The sequence below is a fragment of the Macaca fascicularis genome, chromosome 6, assembly GCF_037993035.2.
Source record: "Macaca fascicularis isolate 582-1 chromosome 6, T2T-MFA8v1.1".
NCBI classification, from domain to species: domain Eukaryota; kingdom Metazoa; phylum Chordata; class Mammalia; order Primates; family Cercopithecidae; genus Macaca; species Macaca fascicularis.
In genome coordinates this window covers 102,749,948-102,776,933 of record NC_088380.1, presented here as the reverse complement: position 1 = coordinate 102,776,933, position 26,986 = coordinate 102,749,948, and the positions used below count along the sequence as shown (strand labels likewise).

The 26,986-nt window shown below is 49.5% G+C and overlaps 1 protein-coding gene and 2 long non-coding RNA genes across 4 annotated transcripts in view; 2 read left to right on the top strand and 1 right to left on the bottom strand.

Moving 5' to 3' along the window:
* LOC135971521 (uncharacterized) overlaps nt 1-26,986 on the top strand; it is a 106,273-nt gene that overhangs the window by 1,314 nt on the left and 77,973 nt on the right. The gene's annotated exons all lie outside the window — the stretch shown is intronic.
* On the top strand, nt 256-16,697 carry LOC141407039 (uncharacterized). 2 transcript variants are annotated; one of them, XR_012413972.1, is made up of 4 exons: nt 256-320; nt 14,086-14,272; nt 15,008-15,201; nt 15,615-16,697. It is a non-coding gene; the product is annotated as an uncharacterized lncRNA (long non-coding RNA). The 2 variants fall into 2 exon arrangements; XR_012413973.1 differs by lacking the exon at nt 256-320 and adding an exon at nt 1,885-2,007.
* Nucleotides 19,584-21,235, bottom strand: LOC141407040 (uncharacterized). Its single transcript, XR_012413974.1, has 2 exons — nt 20,969-21,235; nt 19,584-20,616 (listed from the first exon to the last, which is right to left on the bottom strand). It is a non-coding gene; the product is annotated as an uncharacterized lncRNA (long non-coding RNA).

The following is a 26,986-nucleotide window of genomic DNA, read 5'->3' as shown; positions in this document are numbered from 1 at the left end:
GAAAGGTGGGGAAGCGATGGGAAGAACAGGGGAGACGAGCGGGGAAGCGATGGGGAGAACTGGAGAGAAGCCCGTGACCCGGAGCGGCAGGGGTACCTGCGGGGCGGCGTGAGCCGGCAAGGCAGCCCCGGGGTCCTTGCCGGGTGGGGCGGAGGAGGAAGGGACACGGCGGTAGGAACCTCCGTCCGGAAGAGAGTGAGGTTTCCACCCCCTCCGGTTTATGTTTTAAATTGAGCCTGGCAGAGGGGGTCGCCTGGAGCGCCCTTGGGGGACGTTCTCCCTCAGAGCTGTAGGACAGGGCCGGGCTTCCCCTCCGAAGCGTGAGTACAGCGCGATCACTTGCTAAGTGGCCCCCCGCCCCCTAACTCCGCCCCACGTCACCCCCCAGCATGTCGCTTTTCCGTTGGAAGAGTTTAAAAAAGGGTTTCCTAAAAGGATTTAAAAAAAAAAAAAAAAAAAAAAAAAAAAAGGGTTTCCTGCACTAGTTGCTTTTCGGCTAGTGACGATACCGAAAACTAAAATGGGTCCCAGGCCCTCCCCGCCAGCCTCTGCGGACGGGAAGGACCAGGAAGCGGGGACTCGGGGACGTCAGCGGAGCCGGGGCGCGGGCTCTGGGCTTCCCCTTCCCTGCAATGTAGAAGCGGCTCTCCAGGAGGGGCCCGAGTCTGGGCCCACGACGCGGGCGCGCCGGGAGGACATTTAACAATGACGAGCCGGAGGTGGTGGAGACTGTGCGCCTCAGGCCCCGGGTGCACGTGGGGGCGCCAGTGCCCCGACGGTGGAGCGCCCCGATCCTTGCAGCCGCTGGATGGTAGATCCGCGCTTCCCAGGCGAACGCTACCTGGGAGCCTTAGCGATCGCGCGGGCTGGAGACGCGACGCGCCCGGAGCTGGGTTTTGATTTTTATTTTCCCGGTTCCTCCTGCAGCAGATGCGTGGAAAGGCCCGGATGGCGGATTTCCTCCCGTTTCGGGACCGCGCACTGAACAAGGATGGAGCCGGGATGGGCCCCCAGCCCACGGCCCCGGTGACCTTCCCTTCGCCCTTGAGCGCGCGGGGCGGGCGCGGGTGCTGCAGGTTGGGGCGCTGTGGGCCCCGCCCGGCCCGCCGCGGGCGCCTACGTGATGCCGGGCCCGTAGTCTCCTTGCGCCCAGGCCGGGACATCCGTCTGCCACGCACTCCCCGAGCCCGCAGCGTAGCCTCCCCAGGCCCAGCACCCCCCGCGGGAGACCCCAGTGGCAGCGCCAGACTCAGCCCTGCAGCCCGACCCCCAGCGCCCCTGGGAAGTGCTCTGGCGTTAGCGTTCTAGTAAAAGGACCCCCCAGCCTCAGCATTCCTCCTGTAGGGTTGGATTCTCAGAGAAAGAAAAGGTGATGCAGCAGACGCTGGGATTGGAGAAATTACCAGAGTGAAGTGGAAATAGTCTGGCCAGCGTGACTTAAACCGGCCCGGAGATGTGCAAGTACCAGTGGAACCGCCTGGGGTCGGGATAGGACCCAGAGTGGCTTCTCAGTCAAAGGCCTTCAGAAGCAGAGGGAACATCTTGAGTGACTTTACCCGGGCCGCGAAAGACAAGAAACCTTTGGCACGGGAAGAGGAACCGATCTCTGGAAGTCACCAGGGCGGGTGGAAGGTCAGGGGTTCAAGGTTATTTTGGAATTTAGGTGCTGTGGTTCCTGCACGGTGGCTCATGCTTGTCATTCCAGTGCATTGGGAGGCCAAGGCAGGAGGATCGCTTGAGCCCAGGAGTTCCAGAGCAGCCTGGACAACATAGTGAGACTCTGTGTCTACAAAAAAAAAAAAAAAAACACACGAAAGAAAAACACATTAAGATGCTCTATGTATTGGAAAATATTGATGGGTCATTCTTTTGAGCTTCATGTCCAAAAGCTTGCTAAAATGCTTGGGAGTTTGTGTACAGGCATGTGAGATTAGGATACATTGGCAGAATCGCGGTGTTCTCTGTCATCCTGGTTTTGCCACCCGGGAGGAGTTACACATATTGAAGGTTAGTAAGTCCACGCCTCTTCTCTTCTGGGGAAAAAGGTACTTTGGAAACCAATATTATGTGGGAACGTGGCTTGGTTGGTACAGCCTTGGCTTAATGGGAGACAGCTGCCCTCAGCTCTGCAGGTGGCATCAAATACGGTGGCCTCGAGCCCACATGGGTCACACCTGGGCTGTCCCTGGGGAAGCCCGCCACGGCGGGTCACCTGGGCATTCTTTCCCTGGCAGAGCCGAAGTCACAATTTTTTTGTAGACTCTAAAGAGCTTTACCCTTCCGAGATATGATCTTGAATCTTTTGGAGCATTTGGACGCATTTCTTTTAAGGAAGTTCACCTCCAGATGTGCTCAGACGGCCTGGTCTTAGCTGCCACAGATTTACAAATTCTTACAGTAAGTAGGTTATTCCTCGAGAATTTATCTGTTGTGCCCCCATTCTTTTTGCCATTTTATTCTGATTCTATATTAGTACTTGATTTTCCCTGACATAGAAGACTTGCCTGTAGCTAGAGATCAGAGAACATATTCACATTCAAGTATTAATTTCAGGGGAATTATCTGTCAGATGTGAAATTATGGTAAAATTCCATATATTAAAATGACCATAGCTACCATTTGTTGAAAATATTTTGTATACTAGGAGCTTTACAATTCTTATCTCCAAGCCTAGATACATGATCCCAAGAGAGGCATGCCCTCATTTTGGAAGTGGGGAGAAAGACTCACAAAGAAAAATAACTTAGGTAAGGGCATGAGGGGCATACGTGATTGTGGTAGGAGCAAAACAGATCCTAATTCCAAATATTGTAGTCTCCCTTAGACCATGAAGAGTGCTTATGTCTGGCTCTGTCACCCAGGCTGGAGTGTAGTGGTGCCATCATAGCTCACTGCAGCCTCAAACTCCTGGGCTCAAGTGATCCTCCTGCCTCAGCCTTCTGAGTAGCAAGGAAGACAGGAATGCACCATCATGACCAGCTAATTGTTATGATGATGATGATGATGATGATGATTTCTGTAGAGACAGGATCTCACTATGCTGCTGAGACTGGCCTTGAACTCCTGGCCTCCTCTAGTGAGCCTCCTGCCTTGGCCTCCCAAAGAGCTGGAATTACAGACATGAGCCATCATGTCAGGCCTCCACCATACTTTTCATGGGACTTTCTTGGCGAAGCTCCTTAATCTAGTTAATGCTCAAAAGTGAACAAAACCCAACTTGCTCAAAATTACACAGATATTCTTTGGGTGGTTTTGTGAGGGGAATGGAAAATAACTTTTTATAGCGATAGGAGTCAAGGTGGCAAAAAATCATATTAAGGCTTAATACCAACGCGATGGGCTGCTTTTCTTCCCCCAGTAGAGTTCATATTATTTAATTATAAGATAAAATTGAAAATCTCTTTCCTGTATTCCTGACTCCCCAGGCCTTGAATGAAGAAAGTATTTCTCAGGCTTGGTTTTTTTTTTTGTTGTTTTGTTTTGTTTTGTTTTTCCTACTTCTTTGGGTATCTTCTGTCTCAGGCTGTGGGATTTTTTGTTTTTTGTTTCCCCCTGCTTCTTTGGGTATCTTCTGTTGTCCCAAGACATGTCTGGAAACTTAAATTGATTTTCACTCAATCTAAAATAAGCTCCCCAGCTCTTGATCACGGACTGATCATGACTAAGTGCCCACGGCCACGTCACGCTGTGCCACACACCAAGAGTGACTCATTGTCTTAGTCACAGGTTGTGGCTTCTGCAGGGCCTGATGCCTGGTGGAGCTGAGTGTACTGGGAAGTCCAGGTGCATCCTTAGGGTGGGCTGGATGCGAAAGCAGCGTCCTTTTTGCCTGTGGTGACAGGAACATCAATACAGTATTTATAGAAAGTTCATATAAATTGAGTATCAACCTTTCCAATCCTAGTGAGAATAGCTAGCGTTTAGTGACTCTCTGTTATGTGGCAGGCCCTCAGTGATGCTGGGCACTGACTTATCCCCACTTTACACATGAGCAAGGGATGCCCGAGGTGTTCCAGCTTCCCTGAGTTCACAGAGCTCCGTGGTGTGGCCAGGCCCTGTGGCTGCAGCAGGGATGTTCAGTGCTGCGTGTAGCTGTGTCTTCGCTGTGACTTTCCCGTGCCCAGCACCACGCCTGGCGCTTGACAGGAACACAAATGTTTGCTGCCTGCCTCCCGCCTGGAATCTCCAGTGAGGAGCAGGAAACCAGGGCTTCTAGCTGTCTTCTTCATTCATGAAGTCCTTTAGAGGAATTCAACCCTCTCTAATCAAAAGTACCCAACATCCTCAGGTCAATATGTATACACTGTTAAGACTTCAAGATTAGTACCTTAAAACCGAAGTCAGAAGTGTGAGGTTTCAATTGACTGGACATGCATTAGGTCAATGACATACATATTTATTGGACACCAGGCTTGATCCCCACATGGGCACCTTTGGTGTCTGAAGCAATATTCCTTGGGTGGTTTTGTGAGGGCAACGGAAAATGACTTTTTATAGCGATAGGAGTCAAGATGGCAAAAATGATATCAAGGCTTAGTACCAATGTGATGGGCTGCTTTTCTTCCCCCAGTAGAGTTCATATTATTTAATTATAAGATAAAATGGAAATCTCTGAAGCAACGCTTCGGAGCGCAGTCGGATGGAAGGGGAAACTGAGAACAGTGCCGTTTCGCCTCACACAGCTCCGGCGCCCCTCACCATCCTGTACACACACATTCTTTGATGGGATCTTTTCAGTGTAAAGTGCAGTAATTGATTTTGCAGAAATTACTGGGTCTGGGAGGCAGACGATGAGTGATGGTGTCACCCCGTGGCACAGTGGAAGATTTATGTGATGGCATCATTTTCTATGAATGCAGACCGCTTTGTGTGCCATACTCGGAGGACCCTTCGAAGCTAGACATTTTGTCATCTTTCAAAAGAAGCATGTTTTCCTTCTTGGTTACAGAAAACTAAAAGCTTTTGATACAGGACTCCAACCTTTTATCAGGGAGAATCAGGGCTCTTTAAATAAGCTCTACCAATCGGATGGGCCATCAGAAACAATTAAAATTAGAAAGATGAAGATACGGTAACAACGTGGTCAGGGCAAACGTCACGATACCAGATTGCACGTTCACAGTTGCCTTTCTGCTAAGAACGTGCGGGTGAATAAGGAACAGAGGGCCATGTGTCAGTAGTTGGGTTGCGTTTTGTGTTTCTTTTCTACAAGCCCTTTCTGGTGTGTTTGTGTATATTACAGAGTAGCTGCCCAGAGGTTGCCATTTCCCTCCCCACTCCTCGGTTCTCTCCATCTTCACCCCCAATTCCCAGTCCTTTGTTTGGAATTACAGTCATTGTGCTTGTCAGGATGGAAGAGGGAGCCAGACACATGGCAGACCAGAGCACTGAGAGGCAGAGACTTACTTATAAGTCCCGCCCTGGCCCTGCAGTCTGGAGTGCTGAGATAGGGTCTCGGTGTTTTCCTCTCCATTCTGCAGTGCAGTGGCCTGATCTGGGCTCACTGCAACCTCTACCTCCCGGGTTCAAGCGATTTTCCTGTCCCAGCCTCCCAAGTAGTTGGGATTACAGACTTGCGCCGCCATGCCCACCTGGGTTTTTTCTTTGTGTGTGTGTGTGTGTGTGTGTGTGTGTGTATCTTCAGTAGAGATGGGGTTTCACCGTATTGGTCAGGCTGGTCTCGAACTCCTGACCTCAAGTGATCCACCCGCCTTGGCCTCCCAAAATGCTGGGATTACAGGCTTGAGGCGCCACACCTAACCTTATTTCTGTGTTTCTGTAATCATTTCGCACATTAACCGACCGACTTCGGTGAGTCAGGGCAGGCTTTAGGCAAAAGAACCAAGTCCTTTATGCCCCTGGAGCTCTCACTCCTGCGGTGAGGCGTGGGTACAATGTGCCTGTAGCTGGACCTGAGAAGAAAAGCTCCAGTCTTATGAAAGGGCCCAGGGGAGCCTCTGGTTGGGGCCCTTTGACCTGACCCTACGGTGAGGGAGGAGTCGGTAGAGGAGGGTGGCCCAGAGGAGGACTTTGGATTTGTCTTAGGGGAACTGGGAAGCAGGTGGAGGGAAGCCGACTGACTGGGAAGCAGACTGACTGTCTCCAATTAAAGGTGGCTCTGTGGAGAGGAGAGGACAGGAGGAGAAGTAGTGAGTTTAGGGTCGCACAAGAAGTGGCCATAGATGGAAGCTTATGGGGTGGGGCATGTGGCAGGGCAGCCCTGTGCCCACAGACACACCCTGCCGAGGAGACCCAGGGACTTGAGTGTGTCAGGGCATGGGGTAAATGGCCACTCAGCTATTACAGCCGAAAGGCAGAGCGTGTGAGCTGCGGCAGACACAGGCTGGTGGGGTAAAAGGAGAGTCTTCATAGCAGTGCTTAGAATAATAGAAAGTGGGAAAACCAGCAAAAAACTATCAACAGGAGATTAATGAATCCATTATGGCACCTGGAATGGAAGGAATTATTGTCAGCGTTTAATAAGGAGCTTTGTGCTGGTCGAAAGTCAAGAGGTGCACAGTACACTCAAGGGCAGTATTGAAGAGCCGAATCCAGAGCAGCTCTGCACAGTAGATCCCCCTGGGGCCAGAGGGGCCATTTGCAAATCCAAGCAGATCCCCTTCTTGGAGGTTTCTCCAACGGGAGCATCTCCCAGGATTGGGGCCTGCGTGGGTGGCTTGTGTTATATATGCAATTTTAAATGAACTAGTTGCCACATTAAAGAAAGGCGGGCCGGGACGGGGGGACACTGGGTGCCATGACTCACGCCTGTAATCCCAGCACTTCGGGAGCCCAAGGCAAGTGGATCACTTGAGCCCAGGAGTTTGAGGCCAGCCTGGGGAACATGGAGAGATCCAGTCTCTACAAAAAATACAAAACAATTAGTCAGATATGGCGTTGCACACCTACAGTCCCAGCCCCATGGGAGATTGAGGTGGGAGGATTGCCTGAGCCCAGGAGTTGGAGGCTGCAGTGAGCTGTGACTGCACAGGTTCACTCCAGCCTGGGCAATAGAGTGAAACCCTATCTAAAAAAAAAAAAAAGTAAAACAAAAAGAAAAACTTTTATATTCAGCCCATTATTTGATAACAATCAATTATTATGTTGATTATTAATATTTTACACTGTTTTCCATACTAAGTCTTTGAAATCCATTGTGTAAAGAATCTTAAAGTACATCTCCATGTGGACGGGATGCACGTGGCCAGCGGCTCCTCTGAGGGACAGTGTGGTCACGGCGATGGGTGGCGTGTCCTGCCTGTATGTAGAAGGTCCCCGTGTGGGTGTTTCTGCGAAGGCCCTGAGGGATGTGCAGGGGAGGGCCGACACCGTCCCAGCCACGCAGAGGACCCTGGAATGCAGCACGCTGCCACCGCGCCCACGCCCCAGACCCTCTGCTGCCTGAGCTCTTTCCCAGATGTCCATTTAGCTAACCTCCCTCCCCTTCTTCCCTTTCCTTCTTTCCCCAAACGTCACTCTCAGGCAAGTCTGCAGGCTCTCCGCTTGTCAATGGCAGCCCTTCCCCTCCCCACCCTCTTAACACCCCCACCCCACTTGTTATTTTTCTCCTTAGTGCTCATGGCCATCCACCCCTGGGCATCATGCTTTTGTTCACTGTGTTTCTTGCTTTCGGGTCTCTCCTGATCAGAACAAGCTCTGCCCAGACCAGAGACTTTCCATTTTGTCACCGACGCATCCACATAGCGCCCGGCAGCGATGGCGCTTGGAGCACCTGAGGTCGACAGTGGGCCGGTGGTTGAGTGAAGAGCCCTACAGATTTATCTCAAGCCCTCCCCTGACCCTACCAGAAGACACGGTGGTCTGCACAGTCCCGATAGTCAGATAGGCCCCCGGCTCGGTGACTTTGAACTGGTGGGGCTGGGGAGGGGGCAACAGCACGTTGACAGAATCCCCCCTTGGTATCCCACCTCCCCATGCCTACATAATCCCTATATTGTCAAAGGAGAGACCCCTAGAAGGAGCTTTGGCAGCAGGAGTGAGATCAGCGCAGTATAAGCTCATTTTCTGACAAACCAGTGGCAGCAGTCGGCAAACTGACTTTATTTCTCAAAAAGAATGTATGCATCGAAATTAACAAGTGAGTGATCAGCAGTGTGGGAAAATTCAGGAAAAGCAGTTCAGTGCTGTGAGAGAGGGCGAGGCAGGGAGCTTTATTACTCCAGACAACGGAGGAGGTAAAAGGATAGAACTGGATTATTTCATTAGATTTCATCTATTCGAACTTTTTTTTTTTTTTTTTTTTTTTTGAGACGGAATCTCGCTGTTACCCAGGCTGGAGTGCAGTGGTGGAATCTCGGCTCACTGTAACCTCCGCCTCCTGGGTTCAAGAGATTCTCTTGCCTAAGCCTCCCAAGTAGCTGGGACTACAGGTGCATGCCACCACGCCCGGCTCAATTTTCTTTGTATTTTTAGTAGAGATGAGTTTCACCCTGTTATCCAGGATGGTCTCAATCTCCTGACCTCGTGATCTGCCTGCCTTGGTCTCCCAAAGCCCTGGGATTACAGGCATGAGCCATCACGGCCAGCCTATTCCTTCCTTTTTTTTTTTTTTTTTTTAAATACAGTTTAGATTTTATCAGAGCAGAATCCCAGGAAACTGAAATTTGTAAACTGGGATATCCAGCTTCTCCAAGTAGCCGGGAAATAAGGGTGACCTCAGTCATTCTTGCTAGATCCTGGTGTGGGCCGTGAATGACTCTGACTCAAGGAAGAAGCGGTCTTGTGACTCTCTTACCTGCACTGTGGTTTAGTAAGAAGCTGTTAAAAAGTGTGTCATATGAAGAAAGTGATTTAATAATTGGTCAGAGTAATGACCACTTATTTCCTATGTAACCACTCCCTCGTTATCTCCAACTTTATCTTTGGTTCTTATGACAAGATTATCACTTCCCTGAAAACTGGGGTTTTTGCAAATGACGAAGAGATGTTTTTCCAAATGGTAAGGTTCTTCTTTGGTGGGAAGATGTTTTCTCCTGGAAATCCTTAGGAAATTTTTTGGTTCTTGGGTTGGTCTCCCAAAACCAAAATGAAAGGAGATGGATTATCCCCAGGATACCTGAGCTATAAGGACAATCTGTAGCTTGAGTGTGGAGTGAAAGACACTGAAACTGCCCTTTGTCCCAAATAGCTGTGTGCTGGGGCCCTAGGACAGCCCTAAGAAGATGGTGAAACAGGTGACGTTTACCTGTGAGGGTGAAAGCCCTCATTGCCAGGCTGTGAAAGCCCGCACTGCAGGTGTGCATGTCTTCCTCCCTGTCCTGCGGGTGACAGAGCCTGCCAGTAAATGCTGGTGCATTTCCTTCTTATTTTTCATCCAACCATGTTCTCCTCCCTCCTAACCCCTTACTGAATGTTCCTGGGGCTTCCTCAGGTTTCGCCCTGCAGGGCCCAGCAGGAGGCAGCTGATATGCACTCCTCACCATTCAGAAGTTCAGAGGGAGGGCTTAGAACCACACAGGCTCCACCCCCAGGCAATTAAGTGAGCATCTGGCCTCAGCAGGCATTATTTTCCTTCAAGTTCCCATTGGTGACTCTAAGGCACAGGCATTGTAATAGAGGAAATCAGGAAGTCTTGAAAGTTAAAATGAAATAAGACTAGGGTTTACACTGCAGCTTCACCACTTCACTAATGTCGTTACCTTCCAGTAATCAGTTTATCCCCCTCAGAGCCTCAGCTTTCTCATCCCTTCAGGGAGGTGTCAGGAGCTCTGCGGGCTTCCTGTGAGAATCATCCCCGTGAGGGCTCTGGCTGTGGGTGTGCAGTCAGCAAGGGATGCCCTACTAGGTCCCACCAAGTGCTGCCAGCCCCTGAGCTCAAGGATGACACGTGAAGAAAAGCCCTTCGCAATGTAGGGCTCCATCCCAACAATGTGCAAGTGAATAGAAGTCCTTTCAGGACCTAGTGTTGTGTATTTTTAAGTGTGGTGCCCTGTCACCTGGAAATTGTTAGAAATGCACGTTCCCAGGCTCCCTCTCCACCTGTGAAACCCTGGGGGTGGCCCAGCTACCCGGGGTGCGGCGGCCGCCGCTGGTGATCTCCTGCTGTGGGGTGATGTCACTGTTCTTTCTGGGCGGGTGCAGGTGGACACAGGGTTGGGTGGTGGGGAGAATGCTGCAGGGACTTCAGGGACTAGTTTAGTGCTGGGATTCATTTTTACTCTGCACAGGAGTCTCCTGGGGTCACCTTGTGTATCATGTCCAGCTTTTTTTTTTTTTTTTTTTGAGACAGTGTCTCGCTCTGTCACCCAGGCTGGAGTGCAGGTGGCGCAATCTCCGCTCACTGCAAGCTCCTCCTCCCGGGTTCACGCCATTCTCCTGCCTCAGCCTCCTGAGTAGCTGGGACTGCAGGTGCCTGCCACCATGCCCAGCTAATTTTGTATTTTTAGTAGAGATAGAGTTTCACCATGTTGATTAGGCTGGTCTTGAACTCCTGACCTCAGGTGATCTCCCCGCCTCAGCCTCCCAAAGTGCTGGAATTACAGGCATGAGCTACCACACCCACTGGGCTAATTTTTAAGTTTTAGAGATGGATTCTCACTGTTACCCATGCTGGTCTCAAACTCCTGGCCTCAAGCAATCCTCCCATCTTGGCCTCCCAAAGTACTTGGATTTGCAGGCATGTGCCACCACACCTAGCCAAACATTGATCTTTCATTTTAAACTTCATCTAGAGATGTGGCAAAAACCAAAAGAGGTATTTGTTAAAATACTTTATAACCCTAGTACAGTAATAGAGTAATCCAACTGACAATTTCACAAAACTCAATTTTTGGCAACAAGTTCAAGGTTATACATATTAATACAGATAACACATTTATTCAACCAGAGGAAAAAGGTCACAATGACAGAATTTATCTTTTTCTTTACTATGTTGCCTGAGCTACGGTTAAGATTTGGGGAACTAGTACCTTAAAGAACCTTCAGAAATGTCTTATTCTAGAATTTAGAAACAAAATTTATACTCTCAGGGTTGAGAGAATCCAGGAGCAATCACCACCCCTAGTGTCCACATGCTACTCTCCAAAGGCCCTTCCCCACTAGCCACAGAAATCAGAGCTCCCTGGGAAACAGACAGTTGAATCTCTGGAGCAGGGAGGGCCTGGCTGTGCATGCTTTAGGGAGGTGGGAGTAGGGGTGTAGAAACCAAAGAAGTGAGACCAAAATGGGCCAACAGCTGGAGAAAATGTGGGCATAAAAATAAATTCTACCTGATCACATAGTCTCAAATATGTACATATACAGAAATATTTCTGTGAGGTCACAGGGGTGCTAAAAAACAAAACAAATAAGACTGGGGGGAAAAAAGAAGAAAAGAAAGAACTCTCTTCTCCATGTTGGGCGCAATGACTCACGCCTGTAATCTCAGCACTTTGGGAGGTCAAGGTGGGCAGATTGTTTGAACTCAGAAGATCGACACCAGCCTGGGCACCACGGCAAGACTCTGTCTCTACAAAAAAAATATAAGCACTAGCTGGGCATGGTGGTGCACACCTGTAGTCCCAGCTACTCAGGAGGCTGAGGTGGCCCAGGAGGCTGAGGCTGCAGTAAGCTAAGACCATGCCACTGTACTCCAGCCTGGGGGACAGAACCAGACCCTGTCTTAAAAAAAAAAAAAAAAAAAAAAAAAAAAGACAGCCTCTTCTGTCATCATTAGAGGTAGTTCCTGCACCGCCCCTCCTCTTCAAACTGGAATTCCCAGGGAGAGCAGCCGCCCCTGCCTTTTCCACTGAACCATATTTCAAGATAACCCGAGAGCCCCAGCTGATGTGGAGCTCTTCTTTGAAGAAGTCCAGCAAACGAATGAAGAATTACAGAATTTGAAAACTTCACAAACTCTAATAAATGATTCAGACAATAATCCTCAATGAATATGAAAACCATTAATAGGTTGATGAGAAACTCATTATCACAGGACACCAGAAACTCAAGTGCACCAGCTGCTCCGTGGCTGAAGGGAGAAAGCAGATCTTCACAAGACAGTGGCCGACTCTCAGCATGCACCCCGCTGGCGTGAGACCCCCCAGTGGAGGCAAGCAGGCCTCACAGGATGGTAGAATGTGGCCATCTATGCAGAACTCCCCACGAGGGACTCTGCTTCAAAAGGCACAGCCTGACTCAAACTAAGTCTTCGGATCTAAGTTCCAGTTCTCAGGAAACACAGGAACATGGCACCCAACACCACACAGAAGCAGCCAGGTCACCTGGAAAGTGAGAGCGCCCGGAGGAAACCCGGCCTGCACACTCCGCTGCCGTCCGAGAGGGTGCCCAGGAGAGACCCGGGCTGACCAGCTGCGATCTGTGGGACCCTGTGCCACAAACACTTTGAGGCCAACTAGAAAATTTGAATATGGAATAAGAAATAGGCAGTTTTAAGAAAGTATGTTTTATTCTATCAAAACTGAAAATTGCATTAGCTCATGTAAGAAATAATCCTCATGTTTTAGAGTCATAAATTCAAATATTTAGGGGTAAATGATAACATTTATAATTTACTTCCGAAAACTTCACAAGGAAAAGGATATCTATTATGTGATAAGTGTTTAGGGGCTCATTATCCTAGTCTACTTTTCTGTATGCTTGAAAGTTTTCATAATTCTTTTTATGTAAAATAATCTTTCAAATATGTTTTTACGTTAGCATTTCTATGTAAATTATTAGTGTTTTATATAATATATAAAACTATATTATTATGATAATAACCTTATATTAGTGACATAAGAAACAAGCGATGTATTATAAATTATGCTGCTATAAAGACACATGCACACGTATGTTTATTGCAGCACTATTCACAATAGCAAAGACTTGGAATCAACCCAAATGTCCATCAGTGACAGACTGGATTAAGAAAATGTGGCACATATACACTATGGAATACTATGCAGCCATCAAAAAGGATGAGTTTGTGTCCTTTGTAGGGACATGGACGCAGCTGGAAACCATCATTCTTAGCAAACTATCACAAGAACAGAAAACCAAACACCGCATGTTCTCACTCATAGGTGGGAACTGAACAATGAGATCACTTGGACTCAGGAAGGGGAACATCACACACAGGGACCTATCATGGGGAGGGGGGAGGGGGGAGGGATTGCATTGGGAGTTATACCTGATGTAAATGAGGAGTTGATGGGTGCAGCACACCAACATGGCACAAGTATACATATGTAACAAACCGGCACGTTATGCACATGTACCCTACAACTTAAAGTATAATAATAATAAATAAATAAATAAATAAATAAAAGAAACAAGCGATGTGTCAGAACGTGAGGATGTAATTAAGGTTCTGTGACTGCATCCACTGTCGGAAGAGCACTTCTCCGTGCCAAGGACAGACTCGAAGCTTCACACACCCTGGGTCGGGGTGGGCACCATCCATGCACCCCCACTCTCCATGCAACAAAGCTGGAAGTGATGCAAGAAGCTGGGGGCCAGGACCCTCCTCTGGGGGTCTCTAAACACCGTGTTTGTAACCACCATTCTGAGCCCACCGAAGGCTATCGTTGTAAATGTCCAAAATCAATGTCCAAGTAAGATAGGCAAACTTAGGCCAAGAATCTTACCTACACTTAGACATTTCTTAAGCATCGCTAAATGTGAGAGAAGCCATGTCATGAAAATGTAAGAACACAAACAAGTCAACTTTTCACAATCCACCATCAAACTTTTCCAACAAAATATTACCTAGCATTGCTTGGGTGATAGTGAGTGGCATGAAATTGCTTAAGCTGCTCCCACGTAAGCTCCGGGATGCAGAGTGGGTCACCCCCAGAGACCACTGAGTACGTGTGGTGGGGAAGAAGTCTGTTTTGAAGGTGCTGGGAGAATATCCTCTCATTGTCTGTCTTGAAATGTGAAGTAAATAAATAAGAATATATATATATAAAATAATACACACACACTACATTCCTTTCAATATAGCCAATCGATCACATTCTGGTGCATATGCCTGTAATACTTTGCAAATAAAACTCTTCTAATGGTAAAAAAAAAAAAAAAAAAAAAGACACCCCTGCAGGCATTGTTTAACACTGTATTCAATCACTCATCACCCATGCACAGAACCCAAGGATTGAGAACAATGGACTTTTGATGTGTGTTGCAACAAACTCATAGCCGAGGGCTGTAAATCAGAGGGATCACCAGGTCTGCCTACCAGCCACCAGGCAAGTGGGGAGAAGCTGTCACCCCAACTTGAGTTTCAAGAAGACTCCTTGGAAGAAAAGACCACCAAATTGAGAATGAAAAGGTAAGAAATGGTTCACCAGCTGAGGGAGGCTATGGAAATCAGAGAGCAGGCCACCTATGAGCCTTAGGGACACCAGCACAGGCAGGTTGTCAAAGTCACAAGGGGACATGAAGACACAGACCCAGGACAGCAGCTCTTAATCCAAAATGGTCTCAAGACTCCTTTACACCCTGAAAAATTAACCCATTTATGCCTGAGGTGGCAATTTTTTTTTGTAAAAATCAGACCTTGGCAATGACCTTGAGCTGTAGGATATAAATAACTCCCACAAGCTTAGGATTCCAATAATGGAACACTAGGCACAAATGGGTTTTAATGAGGACCCAAACAGCTTTTGATTATGTAGGCTTTTTTTGCCTGTGTAGGTACCTGTGTGTGTTTATATAATTTTTCTATATTCTAAATTAAAGTTGATTAAAAAATTAAAGTATTAAAAAATAATTATACATTAAGGTAAGCCATCATTACATGTTAATATAAATATGTTTGAAAAATACTTCTCATAACAAAGTAAAACACTACTTAGAGTGATGCTGTGTTGCCTTTTTTGCAAATCTCTGTAGTGTCTGGCTCAGAGGTGAAGCTGGACTCCCTCATCTGCTCTGTATCCAGCTTGCTGTGTGTCACACACCTCGCCACGCAACCTCTAGAAAGTACACCATGTGCTTGGGCAAGAATGAGTGTAAAAGACAATGTGTTGATAGTGGTATGAAAACAGCTTTTCTCTCCCTGCAGATCATACACGGGGGTCGTCAGACATGGTCTGAGACCTGCTGGGAAGAACAGCAGCCTGGCGCTGCTACCCTCTGGCTTCTGTTCACAGCACTGACCCCAGCTAATCCAAGAACATGTCACCTATAATGCGAATATTGAAGAAAAATCAACCATCTTCCAGATGTGTCTATATCATGATACGGTACATGGGTAAGGTAAGCTGAACACAACATAAAAAAGAAAACTTACAAACGCTCCCTTCGTCTCATTAAAGATGACTCCTTTAAAGATGAAGGGCATCTGGGGGTCGCTGGGGTTCTCATATTCCAGCCGCCATCTTTCCTGCCTGAGGACAAATAATTATAAGCTGACAGTGACTCAAATACTAAAGTCTGTATCAACTAGTTAATCACTCATGACATACCAGAAATCCAGCTCACGTAAACCTGGGGAAAAGGTCTCATCCAAATACACTGAGAGGAGATTCTGAAAGTCCTTGGGATTTTGTGTGGAAAATGGATACAGAGTATAATCACTAGCTGGGTACAAATGAAAAGTGAAATTGTAAAATTAAACAGATTTCTACTAAAATTATTGAATCTCAAGCCTCATTTCCCCTTTGTCCTAGGATAGTAAGTTGTAGCTATTCTTGAGATCGGGCAGTGGCTCCATGCTCTGGCCCCCGACCTCAGCAGCCGTCCCAGCTCATCACCCTGAGTGCCAGCTTTCCCATCTCATCTCAGGATCTGCACTGGACGGGCACCAGGTCTTTCTTCAGCGAACATCTAAACTCTCTCAAGTGTCTCCAGAGACTTTCACACGTCTACAAAGATGACCTCATTCTGTAGCAGCATGGATTTAACTTGCTCTTCGATGTCACTCCTTCACAGAGTGCACTGTTCATTGTCACCCTATCCACTAGTGTCAGTCTTACTAAAAGTCAAACATCAACGTTAGTGGTAACTCTGGAGGCCTGGCATTGTAGCGATATCCCAAGAGAAAATTGTTTTGAACCTTTCTGGGAAAAGTTCACGTACGTTTTATTCAAACACTAGTTTTTATAACCTCGCTACCATGTGGCTTTCCTGAAGGATGAAATTTCTGACGTCCTTCAAGTAGAGAGAGATAAAAATTTTTCTAGAACATTAATTGCCCACTCCTCTCATCCCTTCTCAGAAACTAACTGAATTCCAGTGGGTGTGCCTGGCAAACCCAAACACGGTTTTCCGTTCAGGATGCTGGTCTTACCTGTGAAGGCGTTCATAAAGGTGGAGAGGGACTGGTTCAACATTTTGAAGAAAGGGTCTCTGCACGGATACTTCCGAGACCCACAAAGGATGGTATGCTCAAGAATGTGAGGAACACCGGTACTGTCCATGGGAGTGGTCCGGAACTGCACGCTAGGGAAGAAGGAACGGCACGCCAGGGAAGGGAGAGGAACAGAACGCTAGGGAAGGAGAATGGCTAGAATACAAAATGTTCATCTTAGTGCTGCGGACACAGTTCCCAGATGCATCATCACCTCAGGCTACTAGAAATCATCATTCTGACACCATAATCCTCCAACACGGGGTTTCCCAACTCTAATGTAAATCATTAATTCAGACTATAAAATTGTATTTTGATGAGATTGTAAGTCCGTGTAAGCTTTTCCTTATTTTTCAAGATGCTCTGTCAATAAAAATACTAGTGAGATGATATTTAAACCACATAACATACAGTCAGTGCTTTAAACCAAGCTTGTCTAACCCACAGCCTGCAGTCCGCATGCTCAGGATGGCTTGGAATGCATCCCAACACAATCCCTACACTTTCTTAAAATATTGAGGTCCTCTATTTTTTTTTAAGCTCATCAACTGTCCTTAGTGTTAGTGTATTTTGTGTGTGGCCTGAGACAGTTGTTCTTCTAATGTGGCACAGGGAAGCCAAAAGATTGGACATCCCCGATTTAAATAAAACGTTCAAGACCATGTTCTTACAATGCACCACGTACCTGAACAGATTATTCGTGTCTTCTCTGGCCAGGTGTAAATACCTGGCTCCTCTGTCATCGTGGCTGAGCTTCATGACCGTCAGGAACAGCTCGGGAACAGATGTCACTTGAGTTAACCAGAAAAACACGAGTAGTTAAACGTAGACAAAATAGCCTGTGAAATGGTGATCTTCGACACACTGAGAAAACTGGCTTTTCTGCCTGAAATTAGGTGATACCGGGAAGCCAGTATTTCAGAGCTGGAGAGAACAGAACTGTCCTGTCCAAGTCCCTTATCCTACAAACAAGGAAAGTAAGACCTAAAGAAGGCAAATGCGAATGTGTGCGTATTTATGTATATTTTTGAGTGCTTATTACTGGCTAGGTATTTTTCATTTTTTTATTTTTAAATTTTTTATTCTGTTTTGGCTAGGCATTTTCTAATCATGTCACATAGAATCTGTGAGGGAGGTATTCTCATCCTCATTTACAGATGAAAAAACTGAGGCTCAGGGTGATGAAACAAGCTGCCCGAATCAGAGCCAGGATTCAGGATTCACCCTGGTGTCTGCCCTTCCCACGGTACTGTGCTGCACCTAAATAACACAGCACCCTTTCCAACGCCTGCTGAGTGCCTCCTGCTTTTGTGTACTGCACCTCAGTAACACAGCACCCCTTCCAACATCAGCTGTGTGTCTCCTGTTTCTGTGCATATAATCTCCTGTAGTGTGAAGCACAGGCCTGCAGGAGGGGCAATGCTGGAGTGGGCTAGTCGGCGACAGTGGGGAGAGGGTCCGGGATCAGTCTTTGCTTCCCCTAGTTTGGGATGGATTCTCGATGGTAGCTGTAAGCACAAAGCTGGGGCTTCCAGAACAGCTGGAGGGGCTGGGAGGATAGAAATGCCCACCAAAAAGATGAAAGGCTCCCCACTCCTGGGGCAGGGTGGAAGGTCTTCTCCTACCTTAGGCAAGCCTCCTGGTAAGTGTCCATACTCCTCGGTATGAAAGAAACTGTCTTCTCTTCCAGTCATGCCAGCCGACCCAGCCCTCTCCCTCAATCACATACCACGTCCCTGTGATCACCACATCACTTGCCACCCCCTCCGTCCAGGTGCCATGAGTCACCTGGCCAAGCGCACACAGCAAATCGCTGGCAGATGTGAGACCTCGGGTCTCCTCAGCCCAATCTAGGGAGCCTGCCATCCAACAGTCATGCATAAAGCGGCCCACTACGACCTGCATCATCTACCGCTGTTAAATTACTTGTTTCCAAGCTTACCGTACTTTGTATCAGATGATCAATGCATTTAAAATCAGCAGATACAGTGAGATGTCTGCTTTCTAATAATATATAGCTTTAATAATAATAGCGTTCATGGTAGCTATTTCTCAAACAAGAAACATGACTTATCGTAAGTTTCTATGGCTGGACACAGTGGCTCACACCTTTAATCCCAGCACTTTGGAAGGCCAAGGTGATAAGGTTTGGCCTCGTCCCCACCCAAATCTCATCTTGAATTGTAGTTCCCATAATCCCCACATGTTGTGGGAGGGACCTGGTAGGAGGTAATTGAATCATGAGGGCGGTTCCCCCATGTTATTCTCGTGACAGTGAGTATGTTCTCACGAGATCTGATGGTTTTATAAGGGGCTTCCCCCTTCACTTGTCATTCTCTTCCATACCACCCTGTGAAGAGGTGCCTTCCACCATGATTGTAAGTTTCCTGAGGCTTCCCCAGCCATGTAGAACTGTGAGTCAATTAAACCTCTTTACTTTTTAGCTCATTCATTATAAATTACCCAGTCTTGGGTATTTCTTCATAGCAGTGTGAGATTAGACTAATATACAAGACAAGAGGATTGCTTGAACTCAGGAGTTTGAGACCAGCCTAGACACAAAGTTTCCACCTACACCTACACCTACACCTACACCTACACACACACACACACAAAATGAGCCAGGCGTGGTGGCACCTTGTCCCAGTTGCTTGAGAGACTGAGGTGAGAGGATCGCTTGAGCCCAGGAGTTCGAGGCTGCAGTGAGCCAAGATCACACCACTGCACTCCAGCCTGGGCGACAGGGTGAGTCCCAGTCTCAAAAATAAGTACATTTGTATAAAATTTGAAAAATAAAGGAGAAGAATCTACCACTCTGGGTGAGGCCCTTATTAATAGTAGCCAGTACTATAAACTCAGGTGTCTGTCTGCCCGACCTTTGCAGGATTTCACAAATGCACTAAGTCTGTTGTCAGGACATCCATGCCTGGACCTTGCCTGGAACCCCCTAGTCACTTGCCTGGCTCCCTTTCTGGAGCCCTGCCCAGAGGCAGCTGCTTTCTCACACCACCCTGTCCAGCTCTTCCCTCTCCCCCCAGCAGCAGCAGCTCCCACTCCTCCTCCCGCCCTTGTCCTTGGCCCTCTGCATGGCATCCACCATGTGCCTCCAGTCACAGCGACGTCAGTCTTTCTAGACAGTAAGCTGTTTGTCTTTTACATTTGCTACAACATCAAGCATAGCACAGAGCCAACAGCTGGCCAAATATGTGAAGTGTTGTCATTTTTAGTTACTATGCTAAAAAAAAAAAAAAAAAAATGGAAAAGGTTTAAGCAAATAACAAAACAAAAAACAAATGAATCCATTTTAATATAAACCCAAGTAAGTATAGGTCTACAATTTCTTCTTTATAATTTTGAAACCCAAATGGCTCAGAAAACTGAAAGATTCTGCAGAAGTTTAGAGCAAACTATTTGATGGCAAAACCTGACTGAACAGATCAGGGCACTGAGTCTTCGTGCTCACACTCGGCGAATCATCAGGTTTGGCTGCAGAAACCCTAGTGTGTCTAGGGTTTCTAGAAGGGCGTGCTATGTTGGGCGGGGCTGTGCAAGTGATGTGAGGAGCTTAGTGAGGAGTGGCTCTTTGCAGGTGAGGAGTGGAGCCTAGTAGGGTGGGGATGCAGGTGAGCTGGGCCTTGGGGATGGGGCTTGCAGGAGATGGGGTGGAGACAGTGGGGCGGGGCTGCAGGCAAGCTGGGCCTTGGGGGCGGGGCTTGCATGGGAGAAGCGTGGCCTTGTGGGGGCAGGGCTGGCAGAAGAGGGTGGGGCTTGGTGATGGACAGGGCTGTTCAGATGAGGGTAGTGGCCTCGTCAGGGGCTGTGGGAAGCTGGGCTAGGTGAACCTTGGTAATCCTCTCTGGCCTTGGTCATGTGGCTCAGGCTGTGCCCAGCAGGGAGGCCGGCCCCATCCAGCTGCGGTCTCCACCCTGAGAGCGAGGGCTCCTCTCCCCCAGCACGGGTTAAAGCAGGGAGGCCAGGCCCCATCGAGGGTGGGGTCTCCGCCCTTCCACGCTGAGAGCGAAGGCTCCCTCCTCCAGCGCGGGTTAAAACACCATGTGTCCACCTGTGCAGTGGCTGGTCCCCATGTGACCTGGAGGGCACAAACCCTGGGTCCTGCCGCTGGTCCGGGGCGTCTGCTTCCCCTTCCTGCAGTTCCTGGGAGGGTCTGTGTGTCCAGGGGGCTCTGATCCCTGCCTCAGGACCACGGGTGAGGGGTCAAGATCGCCCGCTGTGGAGCTGGCCCGGATCTTGGTTCTGTGGATCCTCGCTGTGTAGTTCTGGAGCAGTTCTGTCCTCAGGAGAGCGATCCTCGCAGCTGCTTCCTGGGGTCGTGAGAAGAATTAATAGGCCAACCCCCAGGTAGCTGCTCGTAGCCCTGTGCGGGGCCAGCCCTGTGTCTCCACCAGTTCCTTCCCTTCGTGCTCCACCACACTGTCACATCGCCAGCCTTTATTTCCTTTTCCTTGGACCCAGGCAGCGAGTGCCCCGCTGGCCTTGGCAGCCCCTTCTCTAATCTGTCATCAAATCACTTCCTGACGGACAGCACTGACCAGCCATTGGTGTCACCAAAGCACCAGAAAATAGAATCCAATTTTCCTATTAAGCTGTGCAGAGCTGTCCCAGCCCCACTTCCCACAGGCTGGCCTCATTCACCATGGGATCCGTGGTTCTCACCTGGGGCTGGGGGTGCCCCTGGCATCCGGTGGAGAGTGTCAGGGATGTCCCTCCAGGCCCAGTACAGTCCCCCAGCCAGTGGCCAGCAGACAGCAGCACCCAGCCTGATGTCCCTGTGGCTTCTGGTTCCCTGAGGCCAGTTGTGCTTTGCTGCCTCTTCATCCTCTCAGACGGGTGCCCTCTCTCCACCTTCACTGGTTAGCAGTGTTCCATCCACTAGAGCTCAATGCACTGCCTCCCGGCAGCACAGCCCCTTCTCTTGGCCTGCCGTCTGCGTGTGCCTCGCGGTCTGTGATATGTCCTCACTGGCCCATCAGAGCGAGGCTCCCAGGGACGGAGCTGTTCCTGTTTGCGTCTCTGTCCCACCTTCTCTGAACCTGGCACCGTGTCCTTTGCTGACAGAGGTCTTGGGTTGATTGTCAGCAAAACAGACAATCTATATGGATCTAAATGGCTGTAAACATGCTTGATTGGGGTATTTTAAAAATAATTGGATATGTAAACATTTGAGTGTGACACAGGTGGATTTTCAGGTGAATGGTCTTGTTCTTCAGGGAATAACCACAGGCCCATCCACAAGGACCATTTCTGGCTGATTTATGGAACACTGTTCTACCTGGTTAATTTTGAACGTTATCTCAGCCTGAGAGGTAGGTCAGCATGTGACGAAGATCACTGGTTTGAATCCTAACCTGCTCCTTCGGAGCTGCACCTTCCATGCCTCCGTTTCTTCCTTGGTTAGGTAGGAAAGGTATGAGCTACCTGAGAGTTGTGAGGCCTGCATTGAGTGACCACATTAAAGTGCCAAGAACTGCACCCAGAATGTTGGTATTTAAAGATCTTTAAACATTCTGATACTGCATTTTAGTACCCAGGTAAAACAGCAAAGTTATGACAGATGCAGACGCAGACCCTCGGTGAGGTGGGGGGCTGATGGCAGGAGGTGGATCACCGACCCTGGAATGAGGGCATGGTCTGTTTGAGGCTGAACGAAGTGCACATCATTGCATGTACCACAGAGGTCCCTCTGGTGAAGTCCTGGAAGGGTCCATGTGGCTGAGCCATGCAGTCTTTCCGTGATGTCCAGCAGGAGCAGTGCTTTGAGGTGCAGCCCTGCTCTTGTGTGCACAGCCCTCAACTGTCTCAAAAGTCTGAGGCTTAAAGCAGGCTTGGGGTTTCCTTACACCTCCCGGACATCTAATTTGCCTGGCAAACATGTTTTTCTTGGGTGTAAAGGTGAAGGAGTGGGTGACTCTGGTGAAAGTGTACTAATTACTGCACTTCTGGGTCAGTGGCGCTTGGTTGAAGACACTATCTGCCCTGGGTGGACATCTCTGGGGTGGTGAAAACCGGTGGCTGGATGTCGCGGGGTTGCCAAGAAGATGCCAGCTTTTTCCTCAGTAACAACACCCTACTTTGTTTAGGGAAGCAGCGCATCCAGCTAAAAAACTAATTCTCTTGCACGGCGGAGTGGCTGGTGACACAGGTCCAGATGCTGGGCTGCTGATGGGAGGTCCTGGAGAGGGAGGTGTCGGGAGGCTTTCCCGACCCACAGCAGCCCTGAGCCCTTGTCCGGCCTTCTTGCCCGGGGCATGATGCCTGGAGGGAAAGCAGCTTCAGGGGCCCAAGTGTCAGAAGACAGAGTCCTAGCATGTGGGACAGGCCTGGGCCAGGCTCCTTGGATGATGTCACAGAGCTGCTGCCCATGCGGGGACCACCCACCTCTGAGCCCCATGCAGATTTTCGTCTGTAGCCAAGTGAAATCCTGGTACGGCGAGTGAGGCAGTCAGAGGCACCTTTTGTGGAAGGAGGACAAAGCTGGAGAGAAAGAGGTTTTCCTAAAAGGCACAAGGCACTGATACTTCGTTAGGGATAGGTCCTAGGAGTGTGGTTGCTGATGGGTGAAAAACTGTAGCCAGAGAATAAGTGGGAATGGCCCTTGTTGGTATTTAACTGATTCATTCACGAATGGTCTGAACAGTTGTAGTGAAAAGAATATTTTGGACACAGATGTTTTCATCCTGCTTGACAAGCAGCGTGACTGTAGGCTGTTCCATCCTTCCTGGGTGACAGTGAGAGGGTCTCAGGCCCTTCCGGCCCTGTGCTGGCATTTCCTCAGGGTGTGTGTCCCGTCCCGAATAGGCTGGAATGCCTCTGGGTGCAGCTGAGCCTCTTGAAAAGGTAAGAGTCATGTGACATGCTCTGGGTGAACAGGAAAATGAGGGAGGAGACGGAGAGGGGCCTGGAGGTGAGGAGGATGGTGAGCAACACTGGGGACAGGGGATGGAGGGTAACGCCGGGGACAGGGGATGGAGGGTAACACCACTTCTCCAGGTGCCTTTGGGGGATGCTGCCACCTCTGGCACCCCAGAGTGAAGTCAACAGGATTCTGTCCCCAGGAGTCCCAGAGACTGGCAGCAGGGATTGGCCCAGTATGAACCACCGTTCACTGGCTCCACACCCTGGGACAGGCTCCCTGGTGTTTCCACCGTGGTTTCCCATCTGGACAGTGGGATCCTGAGTGTCCCCATCACAGCTGCGCCCAGAGTCCTGGACTCCAGTGTGTCATTGGCACTCGTTAGCGTTTCTTTTGTCGTGGTCGTGGATGAAGTGGCTCTTTCTTTGTGTGTTCACAGCCCTCCCGCTCACTTTACCTTCTGGGAACACTTTTTAACATAACTTCCTATGTGGGGAGGACTTGAGTGATTAATCGAATGTTTCATCAGGTGTGGTTCTTCTGTTTCCCAGTTTTGACACAACATTTGGTGAAATTTCCAGGGACTCCTGTGGTCAACCTCACAGTTTCACTCTGTCACTTTCTAATGCAGTATTCTTTGGGAGTCTTTTAAATTAAGTGCCGTCATTTAAAAATAAGTTTTATAATATGCAGTTTCAGGTTAATTCTTTACCTTTGTGTGTCAGGCAGTGGCTCCTCACCTGTGAGTAGTCAGAAAGGTTCAGGCAGTTTTCCAGGGCGGTCTTTGCATTTACTGGAACTATTAAGAGCTGATTCTTGCTTAGGCCGTGATTGACACGCAGTGCACGTGAGGCCGTGCCTGGCTTAGCGACTTCTGCAGGCTTAGAGGTCTCTTTCTGTTCTTCCCCAAGCCTGCTCTGCTGTGCTGAGTGTTCACTGCGGGCGACGGTCACACTGTCTGGCAGGGGCCACCGAGGCCACAGGGCGGACTCCACATAGCGGAGCCTGCAGAATGGCAGAGCCCAGCCTCCTCGCCGCCCTTCGTGGGGAGCAGAAAGCACAAGCCTGTGATCAGAGCTGTGCTAGCCCAGAAAGCCTCTCAACAGGTTTAATTTAGGAATCGGCTCCTACCAACTGCCCACGTTTAGGATGTGTTTGAGTTTTTGTGATTTTTCCTGCACTGAAGCTACTGGACTGGCTCTTGAGTCACTGTCATGGGACTTCACATTGCCCCGACGGGAAGCCGTGGGGGAGGAGGGCCGCACAGAGGCTTGCGGCGGTGATAATGAAGGGCTTGTTTCCTCTTGGGACAGCGAGTTCAAGCTCTTTGTAATTGTCAGCGTAAACAGTGACCCGCTGAGGACACGGCTGTAATTCAGGGTGGCATAGTTGATTGTCATCGTTGATATCAGGTACCTGCCTCTAAAATGACAGTACCCATAGTGCAGCTCCAGGAGGGCAGCTCCTGCCAAACACACGTGGTCCTGGGCCCCTGCAGCCAAGGTCGTGCTGCCAGCCAGGCCTGCATCTCTGGGTGCACTGGGATCTTCATGGCACTGAGCGACTCCCTCGTTTGCTTGTGGGGCCCAGCCCTCTGTCCCTCCCGGTCCCCAGTGCGGCTCCTCCCTGTGTTCTCCCAGCCCGGTGCACACCTCCGTCTTCACAGCTTCCGTAGTTTTCTCGTGGACGCCCCAGGTGGGCGCCTGGGCAGGGATCGTGTGTTAGTCGAGTTCTCTCCAGCCATCCCTGGCTCGTGGTTCAGCAGGTCCCTTCACATGAGTCAGCCAGCTGTGTGGCTGCACGTTCAGGATGCTTGTCAGGGGCCTTCCTCAGGTCAGAGCAAGACCAAGGCTCACCTCTGTGGGACTTTGGAGCCCGCCCTGGAGAGACTCCAGTCACGTCCAGAGGGGCTGCCTGGGTCCCCGCGGGCTGGTGGGAGTGACTTCTGAACCACTCGAGGCCCCACTTTCTGTTCCTACACCCCACAAAGCCATTTAAAGCACCATGTTCTGGTACCGTGTGCCTCTCGAGTGTGGCACACAAGCCTGGACGTGGATCTGAGCGGGCGCTGCCTTCCTCAGGCTGTGCTTGTGTTTTGGGGCCCCTGGAGCACTCGTGGCTGTGATTCCCGCCGCTGTCTGAGCTTCCCTAGACGGTCTCACCCGCAGCCTGAGGGCCACATCGGCAGCCACCGAGGAGCGAGGAGACTGCAGGTCCGGTGTTGGTCCCACTCAGTCCTTCTCGACTTTGGTGACAGAGGAGACAGCAAAACTTCAGCTGGGAACCCCAGGCCTTCTCTGCTTGGGGCCCTGGGACTGAGATAGCACAGATCCTGCCATCCACGTGCTGGGGGCCCCTCTGTGCAGCTCCCTCCTCTGGTCAGGGGCCACGCTCTTGAGCTGGGCAGCTCGGGGTCCTTGCACTCAGGGGCTCAGGGCGGGTCCTGGATGCAGAGAGGAGAAGGGTGGCGGTTTGAGCCCAACTGTGTTGGCTTCATTTTCTGCCTCTTGTCCCTAAATACATTTGCAAAGTTTTCCAGATGAAAACTCAGAAGGGATTTTTAATGACTGGAATCTGTGAATTCCATGGAAGCCAAGTCTGTCCACCTCTTTCACCCACCTCACTTCTTCCCATTGGGGCTGATTTTGGCAGCGTTCATAGGGACATGGATGCAAGGGGTGGTGGCCAGCCCTCAGCCCTGCGTCCCTCCCCTCCTCCCCTCAGCGCCACAGCATTTCAGTGTCATCCCCTTCCCTGCACGCGTCCTCATGAAAACCAAGTGCAGTTGGAGGGAGACACCTGAGCCCACTCCCGTGACCTTCCCGGCCAGCCCGGCTGCAGCGGCCCCTCGGCAGTCATCTGTCTGGTGCTGCCTCCGTGCCCCTCCTGTCACCTGACGCTCGTGCTCCTGAATCTTCACGCGTGTGCTCCGTGCAGCCACCTCACGGGCTTCCTGGGAACGGAGACTGTGTCTCACACTGGTCAGAATGCTGTTCTCTGTCCTGTCCACTGAATAGTCCAACACAGAATCATTCCTCTGTGATTATTTATGCTTTGTTATGTAGAGCTGGAATAAAGAAAAAGTGAATTTAGACATTATAGCCATCAAGTTGAAGCTAGGTAATTGCATTAGGGAATTAAATGAGAGCATTTGAGCTTCTCGAGTTCTAATTCCACATCTTCGTATCCCCATCACCCCAAACCCAGTGTCTAACACAGCTCTTGGTCTAGGATTTTCTTGATTAATGCTCTTTGAATTGAACTGGACTGAGCTTAACATTCCCACCCAGAGTCAGAAGCCAGTCCCTGAGCAAATTGCATTTAGAACGTGAGTTTGAACTTACTGTGGTAAGGGGTATCCTACACGCCATAATTCCTAGTCAATATTGGGTATTTAGTCAAATAGACTCAAGTATAGAGAGGCATTGGCCCAACTGGTGAAAGGGCAAGGTACAGTGCTTTAGGTCCAGGTCCCCAATATCAACTATGAAAATAAAACGTTGTCAACTCCAATTACAGCCCTGTCCTCAGCTGGTCACTGTTTATGCTAACAAATATAAACAGCATGAACTTGCTGTCCTGAGAGGCAACACACCCTCCATTCTCTCTGCAGTGCAGCTGCCTTGGTGGATGGAACATGCCCCTCCTCCCTCCCTCCCCCCTCCTCTCTCCCTCCCTCCCCCCTCCCTCCCCCTCCTCTCTCCCCCCTCCTCTCTCCCTCTCCCCCTCCTTCTTCCTGTCTTCTCTCACCTTTCTCCCCCAACCTTCTCTCCTGGGCGAGGGGCAGAAGAGAAGGGACCTCCGGAATCTTCTGCTTCATC